The following is a 9,100-nucleotide window of genomic DNA, read 5'->3' on the forward strand; positions in this document are numbered from 1 at the left end:
AGAGGAGTTCAGGAGAATTGAGCTGGGAGGAGTTCGAGAAGAGTTGGAGAGAAGTTGCGGAGGAGTTGCAGGGGAGACGGCGGACGGCAACGAGGTTGCGGTGTGGGGGTCGCTCGTCTCGTCGCCGGATCCAAACCAGCCAGCCATACCCCTCTCGCTGAGCATCAGCGATTTCCCCCCCCCCGCCCCATTCGCGCTGAGATAGTGCCGAGGGGCCCCCGTTCCTCCCCCACCCTAAAGGTGCTGCCAACAAGACTGCTCGCGCGGAGCACGCCGGAGAAGAATCGCCGACCACGCCAGGGCACGGAGTCGGGGCGCAGCGGCGCGAACATTGCGGCTTGCCCGCCATCGCGTCACGAGGACGCGGGTAAGACCTCCCCGGTCTCGTGGACCTGGCCGATCCTCCAGGATCCACGTACATTTGGTCTACGGACCTGTCTGCCTCCTTGCCTATGAGGGTGGCTTTCTTTCTTTCGGGTTGAATGCATGCTGTGGCGCCGTGTCTTGTAAAGTAGAAACCGTTTAAGTGCATGTAAATAAACCTTTGCTTTTATTCGGTTGTAGCTCTGCATCGTATTGCATTTGCTTTTGTTGCATTTTGACTGTATGGCTGTATATATGTGCTTGTCTGTGTGTGTGTTAATAAAGTGCATTGCCTGTTGAACTGTTTCCCGCTTTGCTTCGCCTCCTTCCTTTTATTGAATCTCCATCTTGCATCACGTAAGGGATTGATAGTGGGTTTAAAACACCCCGTAATTAATCGGAACCGTCAAGGCCGACGATAACTCCGCTCGGTTATCCCTGTAATATGGAACGAACCGCTTAAGCGGTTCGTGTCCGGAGTCGGCCTGTGGTACAACTCCTCGGTACGCTACTCGCGCGAGTACTTAGGTAAATCGACCATTCGGCGATCGGACCCTATTTCGCGCGGGTAGAATGCGGACTGAGTTGTGGTGAGGTTAAACCCCCACCCGTGACTGGCTCCGGGCGATAGTTCCCGGAGGGTCACGACTGAATTGTCCGTCCGGTGGGCTACGTGTCGCAATTCGAGTTCTTCGCAACAGCGAAGAGTTCTGTCGAGAAGAGTGTCGAGAGTTCTGAGGGGGTTCGGTCGTGAGTTCTGAGGAGTTCCAGAGAGTTCGGTGGAGAGGAGTTTTCACGGTGGTTGGACCAGGAGTTTTCACGGTGGTTGTGAGCAGTCTGGTTCTTGTTCACGGTGGCTGTGAGTAGTCTGGTTTGTTCTTCACGGTGGCTGTTACGGGGAGAGGAGTTATGTGGACCCCGACTATTCGCCATGCGAGCTCTGCCACGAGCCACTGGGAACACGTGCGACTGGGAACAAACCGACGACCTTTGGCAGGTGCCGCACTACAGAGCACGCTTTCCCTCCGACGACCAGTTACCCACCAAACTCTGACCCCCAGCTTGTCTCTCTTCACGGCTGCGAGGGTCAAATAAAGACTCTGGGGGTTTCTTTTCTTTTTGTGTGTGTGCGTCTGTGTGTGGGCCCGTCTTTAAGTGGAACTGAGTAAGTGTTTTGTGCTTATTGTAAATATTTCCCTGCTTGCATATTCGTGTCAAGTCTTGCCTTTGTCTTAAATTTACTGTTAATAAATTTATTAGAAATGTCCCCAGTCCGTTTCTGTCCCTTCGTACATTGGTTCAGCATGGTCCGGGTCTGAGTATAAGCGGAGTTTCATCCCCGATAATCCGTTCATTCCAGCCGGCACGGCTTTGGCAGTTTCCGCTCAGCTGCACCCGAACCAGAGTTGGGAGTCGGTAGTTGGAACTCGACTGCAGTCGGTAGGGTGACCCGGTTCGAGCAAGACGTGCCGAGGCCATGGTTTCCCCGGTTGTCAAAATCGCATAGTTAATTAGGTAAATTGGTTTTAGACAAACAGATCCCACGCTACGCAGTTGAGATATTGGCATCCATGGTCGGTTCAGCGACCCGCCAGCTCACGGAATTATCCGGAGCGATGGCCTACAATTCCAGGGAGTATGGTGGGAGACGGCGTAACCTCCTCCACATAGCGGTCGTTCTCACCACCGACCCCCGGCCCACAACAATATTATATATATATATATATATATATATATATATATATATATATATATATATATATATATATATATATATATATATATATATATATATATATATATATATATATATATATATATATATATATATATATATATATATATATATATATATATATATATATATATATATATATATATATATATATATATATATATATATATATATATATATATATATATATATATATATATATATATATATATATATATATATATATATATTGTGGGCCGGGGGTCGGTGGCAAGAACGACCACCAGGTGGGGAAAGCTTGCGTCGTCTCCCATCAAACTCCCCGGAATTGTCAGCCGTCGCTCGGATAACTCCATGAGCCGGCGCGTCGTTTAACCGACCGTGGTCGCCAATATCTCAACCACGTAGCGTAGGGTCTATTTTCTATAACCAATTTACCTGATTAGCTACGCGATTTGGACTACCAGGGAAACCACGCCCTCGGCACCGGGTCACTCTACCGACTGCGGTGGAGTTCCAACTACCGATTACCAACTCCGGTTCAGGTGCAGCCGAGCGGAAACTGCCAAAGCCGTGCCAGTTGGAATGAATGGATTATCGGGTATAAAAACCCGGCTAAACTCAGATCCGAACCATGCTGGACCAATGCAAGAAAGGATGGAAACGAACTGGGGTATTTCTGACAAGTTTTATTTTCAGTAAATGAAGACACAAAGCAAGACAACGCGAATATGCAAGAAGTATTTACAATGATCCAAAACCACTATTTCAGTTCTACTTAAAGACGGGCCCACACGCAGACACACACACAAAATGAAAAGAAACCCCCAGAGTCTTTATTGGACCCTCGCAGCCGGAGAGATACGAGCTGGGGGGCCAGAGTTCAGTGGTGTACCTGACCGTCGGAGGAATGGCGTGCTCCATGATGCGGCACCTGACAATGGTCGCTGGTTTGGTCCCCAGTGGCACGTGTGGGACTCGAGGTTCATGGTGGAGCTCGGGTGGTGAATAGCCGGGGTCCATGGAGGGGGGGGGCGGGGTTGCTCTTCCCTTCCTCGTCGAGGGTCAGCAGACACACGTTCGCCGCCTCGACGCCCACGAAAAACTCTTCAAAATAACTTTTAAAAGACTCTCCAAGACCTCAAAAAGACCACCTGCCTCAGAGAGTGCTCGGGAATTTATCGACCTCCCTCAGCGGGGAGGGGCCTTGGTGAACACACCTCGCTGTCCGCCTCTGATTGGACAGGGTCCTCTGGCCCACCTTTCTGGGGCGGGGCCTCTGCCCCTGCCAGGAGACCCCAGTTACTCCTCCACACGGGCCCACACTTGTCGAGTAACAGTATCAATGTTGCACAGGCCGTCGTGCAAGAGTTACAACGTTTGTGGAAGGAACGTTGGTGGAAGCGGCAAGGAATGGCTGCAAGACCCTGCCTTGGCAAGTCAGAGTGCTTGTAGACAGCGGGTGGGTAGTGGATCATGATGAGGAATGGAATGGTTGTTGGTTGTTCGTTGGAGGGCTTGTTGGATGTAACGATTTAATAACCGAACTGAAAAGAAATCGCAATGCACGCCTTTGATTCTCCCACTAGTCAAAAGGAAGGGACCTGTCTTCACATGTACTTAACGGAATAACTGACTTTTGGGACATCTGTATGTTTGAATGTGTATGGTTTCCAGATCCGTAACAATATATATATATATATATATATATATATATATATACATATATATATATATATATATATATATATATATATATATATATATATATATATATATATATATATATATATATATATATTATACAGTGGGGAGAACAAGTATTTGATACACTGCCGATTTTGCAGGTTTTCCCACTGACAAAGCACGTAAAGGTCTGTAATTTTTATCATAGGTCCACTTCAACTGTGAAAGACGGAATCTAAAACAAAAATCCTGAAAATCACATTGTATGATTTTAAAATAATTAATCTGCATTTTATTGCATGAAATAAGTATTTTATCACCCACCAACCAGTAAGAATTCCGGCTCTCACAGACCTGTTCCTTTTGTCTTTAAGAAGCGCTCCCATTCTCCACTCATTACCTGTATTAACTGCACCTGTTTGAACTCGTTATCTGCATAAAAGACAGCTGTCCACACTCAATCAATCAGACTCCAACCTCTCCACAATGGGCAAGACCATAGAGCTGTCTAAGGACATCAGGGACAAAATTGTAGACTTGCACAAGGCTGGGATGGGCTACAGGATAATAGGCAAGCAACTTGGTGAGAAGGCAACAACTGTTGGTGCAATTATTAGAAAATGGAAGAAGTTCAAGATAACAGTCAATCTCCCTCGGTCTGGGGCTCCATGCAAGATCTCACCTCGTGGAGCCTCAATGATCATGAGAAAGGTGAGGGATCAGCCCAGAACTACACGGCAGGACCTGGTCAATGACCTGAAGAGAGCTGGGACCACAGTATCAAAGAAAACGATAAGTAACACACTAAGCCGTCATGGATTAAAATCCTGCAGCGCACGCAAGGTCCCTCTTCTTAAGCCAACGCATGTCCAGGCCCATCTGAAGTTCGCCAATGACCATCTGGATGATCCAGAGGAGGAATGGGAGAAGGTCATGTGGTCTGATGAGACAAAAATAGAACTTTTTGTTTTAAATTCCACTCACCGTGTTTGGAGGAAGAAGAAGGACGAGTACAACCACAAGAACACCATCCCAACCGTGAAGCATGGAGGTGGAAACATCATTCTTTGGGGATGCTTTTCTGCAAAGGGGACAGGACGACTGCACCGTATTGAGGGGAGGATGGATGGCCATGTATCGCGAGATCTTGGCCAACAACCTCCTTCCCTCAACAAGAGCATTGAAGATGGGGCGTGGCTGGGTCTTCCAGCATGACAATGACCCGAAACACACAGCCATGGCAACTAAGGAGTGGCTCCGTTAGAAGCATCTCAAGGTCCTGGAGTGGCCTCGCCAGCCGCCAGACCTGAACCCAATAGAAAATCTTTGGAGGGAGCTGAAAGTCTGTGTTGCCCTGTGACAGCCCCGAAACCTGAAGGATCTGGAGAAGATCTGTATGGAGGAGTGGCCCAAAATCCCTGCTACAGTCTGTGCAAACCTGGTTAAGAACTATAGGAAACGTCTGATCTCTAATTGCAAACAAAGGTTTCTGTACCAAATATTAAGTTCTGTTTTTCTGATGTATCAAATACTTATTTCATGCAAATTAATTATTTAAAAATCATACAATGCGATTTTCAGGATTTTTGTTTTAGATTCCGTCTTTCACAGTTGAAGTGTACCTATGATAAAAAATTACAGACCTCTACGTGCTTTGTAAGTGGGAAAACCTGCTAAATCGGCAGTGTATCAAATACTTGCTCTCCCCACTGTATATATACACATACAATATATCTCCATGAAAAATAATTGCTCATTTTCCTTTTTTCTTGTGTCATCTTGTTTTGACCTCCCAGACTCTTAAATCCTTTTAAAAGGTTATTGTTCACAATTGTAAAATCTCATATTTTTCCAGTCTTTGCTTTCAGTTAATATTTCAAAATTCTCTTGTTTTTTTTAAAAACGTTAATGGCTTTGCTGTTGGTGTTTTTGGTCTTGGGTGGTTCTGATTGCACCAGTCTCCAAGAGATTTTGGAACTTCAAACCGGAAGGATAGTAGAAAGTCCCGAAAGTCTTGGGAAGATAGAGTGGGTCTGCCCTGGGATCTTCCTGTACAGGAGTACTGCTCCACTCACGGGCAGGATTGTCAGGAACATCAAGAACCAATTCACCATCTGATAGGATATAAAGAGGAGGGAACAGAAAAGTTATTTCATTTATTGTCCTTTACAAATTGCAAGTTGTCTGTTGACATCTCAAAATTATTCCTTTAAAAAAAATTCATTTAAGCTCAGACTTTCTATAAACACCACGTCTTACTTTGTTCTGTTTCTTCCATCGTTTGACTGCTTCTTGGTAACGTATCCTTGTGAAAGTAATCTGGAGAGAAGCAAAATCCGTTAATGCAGGTTTTGATTTCAGAGAACGCAAGTAAAATCCCTTATCTACCCATACCCTTTTCCTTTAAACACCCCTACCCTTTTCTCTATTATATTGTGACGTCCACGGGACTTGAACAGTCCCGCCAACGTAGAATGAGCCGGAACGATGGAGGGGGTTTATTTTTTATCACCCAAAGATGGTGGTTTTAATCGCTCTCCAGCAAACGGGACGAGGAAGGTGGCACGAGTCGCTTTTCACCGAGTTAATAATGTTCATTTCTCTAACCAGAGCGATAATAAGACTCGGCAAGAGGAGGGATCCGGGGCGATTCGACGGGAGGTGGTGTGGGTTCGGGCGTGGGGAAAACAAACAATTCCAATGGATATACAAATCTCAAACCCTCAAAGGTGCCAGGTACACACACACACAACACACACAACACACCACACACAGTAGCTAGTGGTCAGGCTTGCCCGTAACGTGGTGTCGACGTAACAGTCACTGGATTGGTGCTGGACGAGCTGGCGTTTCGCTCGTCAGGGGCAGGAGACACAGTGGTGCAGAGGTTCCGTCAGCCCTTCTGCGCACAACCGCGGTTTCCGGCCTGTGAGCTCCAACCAGCCACCGTGGTGCTGTTCCTGGTGGTGTCGACCTCCTGGTGTAGGCCCAAGACCGTTCACAGCCACCAGGGAGCCAGTTCTAGCACCAAGATGCGAGCAGGAGAGGGAGGCAGGTCCGCCCACCTTTCGGTCCCGTACTCCAGCAGAACTCCAGAGCCAACCGAGGTGAGGCACGAGGCACAGCAAGGCCACGAGACACGATGAATCGAGGAACTAACCAGCGCAACGAGAGAGCGCGCCCGCCCAGAGATAAACAGCCTCGACCAGACGCTTTCTTTTTATCACTCTTCCTCCTCTTCTTTTCCCCGAACAGAAATTTTTTTATACTCGAGTCCTCGTCACTTCCAATCGAGCCCTTTTATTGGCCCTCCGCCGTCGCCTCCACCAATCGTGATCAAGGGGCGGAGCCATCCGCAGCACTGTCCTGTTATGTCACGGCAAGCCTACAGGGAATACTAAAAGGGGATACGCATGCACACTTACCCTAACCCGTCTCCCTATCTAATTACGTGACAATTATCATTTCCCCCTTAAAGAAATGGACATTTACTAGACAACTTATCACCACTGAATTGCTACTTATTACATCGAGATCCTGGTACAACTCGAACAGCATGGCATACCTAATTAAACATCCTAATTACCCTTTGAATGCATACCCCTCCCCCCCCCAGACGTAACAATATGTTGGAGGGTTGATTCAAGATCTGAAAAGTCATGACAGATGTTAAGAAATTTTTTTTGGCAGCTTCATATTCTTCTTCCAGCTATTTTAATTTAGTTTCTAAAGTTTCATTCCTCCAACTTTCATCAACAACAAGATTCAATGGTGTAATCAAGTGTCCACTTTGAGTCTGGGAGGTTGGTGGTTCAAACCTCAGCCGAGTTGTATCATAGACTTTAAACACGGGATATGTGCTGCTTCCTCACTTGACGCTCAGCATTCAACAATTAAGGGTAGAGTGCGGACATCCAAACAACCATATGTGGCCAAACATTACGTGGGATTTATGGGTCTATGATGGCCACCTGTGTTGAAGTTCCTTGGAAGGGAACTCTTGTCTATTCCTGATACGTGAAACACCCTGCAACCCATGCCTGCAGAAAACAATTTTTGGAGCACCGGCCACATTTTCCATCCAATCATGTAACTTTCTTTTAAAAATCTCGATGGGTAGGAGCTCCGATTATATGGTGAAAGTTTCGTGTCAATCATTCAAACGGTTGTGGAGAAAACATTTTAAATAAAATAAAAGTGAGGGCGGAAGATAACCTTGGTGAGGTGAGTCACCTTGGCGGACGTTCCACCACATGGTCAAGGCTGGTTGTTGACGCCTATTACTCATATTATTATTAGGTCATCTCTACCGAGATGACCTAATAAAGCCGGACCAAATGTCCATCCTTCCGTCCATACGTCCGTCCGTCCGTACGTCCGTCAACAATTTTTCTTTCCGATCTTGATGAAACTTAGTATGTGGGTTGAGGTCGATGAGTGTTGCACAACGATATAACTTTTGTCCGGGTTCAAGGTCAGGGATGAGGTCACGAGGTCACGTAAGTTATAAAAATCGCCATTTTCAAAACCTATCTAGTCTGCCATTCTACAAGATATTCGGCAACTGTTTATTGATTATGATAGTAAAAAATATTATCTTGTATCTAACCGGACAGATTTTTGAATTTCCTTCCCGTTTGATCGTCACGTGATCTGGAAGATGGCCAAAAACGCCGATGCGATTCGCAAAGAAGGAAGGAAGGAGAAATGAAATATAAATATAAAACACATTTTTAGCCTTTTATATTTATACATTTTCTGCCGAAGGTGCAAAAGTTTCAAAACCCGAAATGTAAACGTCGGCATTTATTTTCAAAATATAATTTCGTGCGCGCGCCAAAATGCTGAATCATCTTTAACCAAGCTGCGTAGTAGAACTGCGCAGTAGTCCGGTTATGGCGTCTGAGCAGTGGTCAGCGTGGTTCAGATTGACTGTGGTTTCTGGGGCGAAGGTGATTGTTAAGAAGTATGTCGGCGGTATAAATTCGAGTGACTGTATTGGTGATTTAATCACACAACATCTTGACAACGAATATTCTGGCCGAACGATTTCATCAATTCAGTGCATCAGCAGGGATAATTCGCAGGCTCCTCTCGATCGTGCCGATATCTAATATAATCACCGGCGGACATAGGGCTGCAGGCTGTGGGGTGAGGCCACGGATCCCGGATGAGGGGATAAGTGATAAATTATGCTACATGCTTTTGGCTTTCTGATTAATATATCAATGAGTACATTCCATAATTAATAATTAATGAATCTGGCATACAAAATGTTTTTTCATACCTGACATGTTACTTTGTGCAGTGTCACGAAACTTCTGTGGAATTAATAAT

General features: G+C 45.9%; 1 long non-coding RNA gene across 1 annotated transcript; it reads right to left on the bottom strand.

Moving 5' to 3' along the window:
- Positions 1 to 3,800: 3,800 nt before the first annotated feature.
- LOC147011686 (uncharacterized) lies at positions 3,801 to 7,357 on the bottom strand. Its single transcript, XR_015051554.1, has 2 exons — positions 6,023 to 7,357; positions 3,801 to 5,877 (listed from the first exon to the last, which is right to left on the bottom strand). It is a non-coding gene; the product is annotated as an uncharacterized LOC147011686 (long non-coding RNA).
- Between the last annotated feature and the right edge of the window lie 1,743 nt (positions 7,358 to 9,100).

Source organism: Eptatretus burgeri, chromosome 15, assembly GCF_056783735.1.
Source record: "Eptatretus burgeri isolate ZD-2024b chromosome 15, Ebu_testis_v1, whole genome shotgun sequence".
Lineage (NCBI taxonomy): Eukaryota > Metazoa > Chordata > Myxini > Myxiniformes > Myxinidae > Eptatretus > Eptatretus burgeri.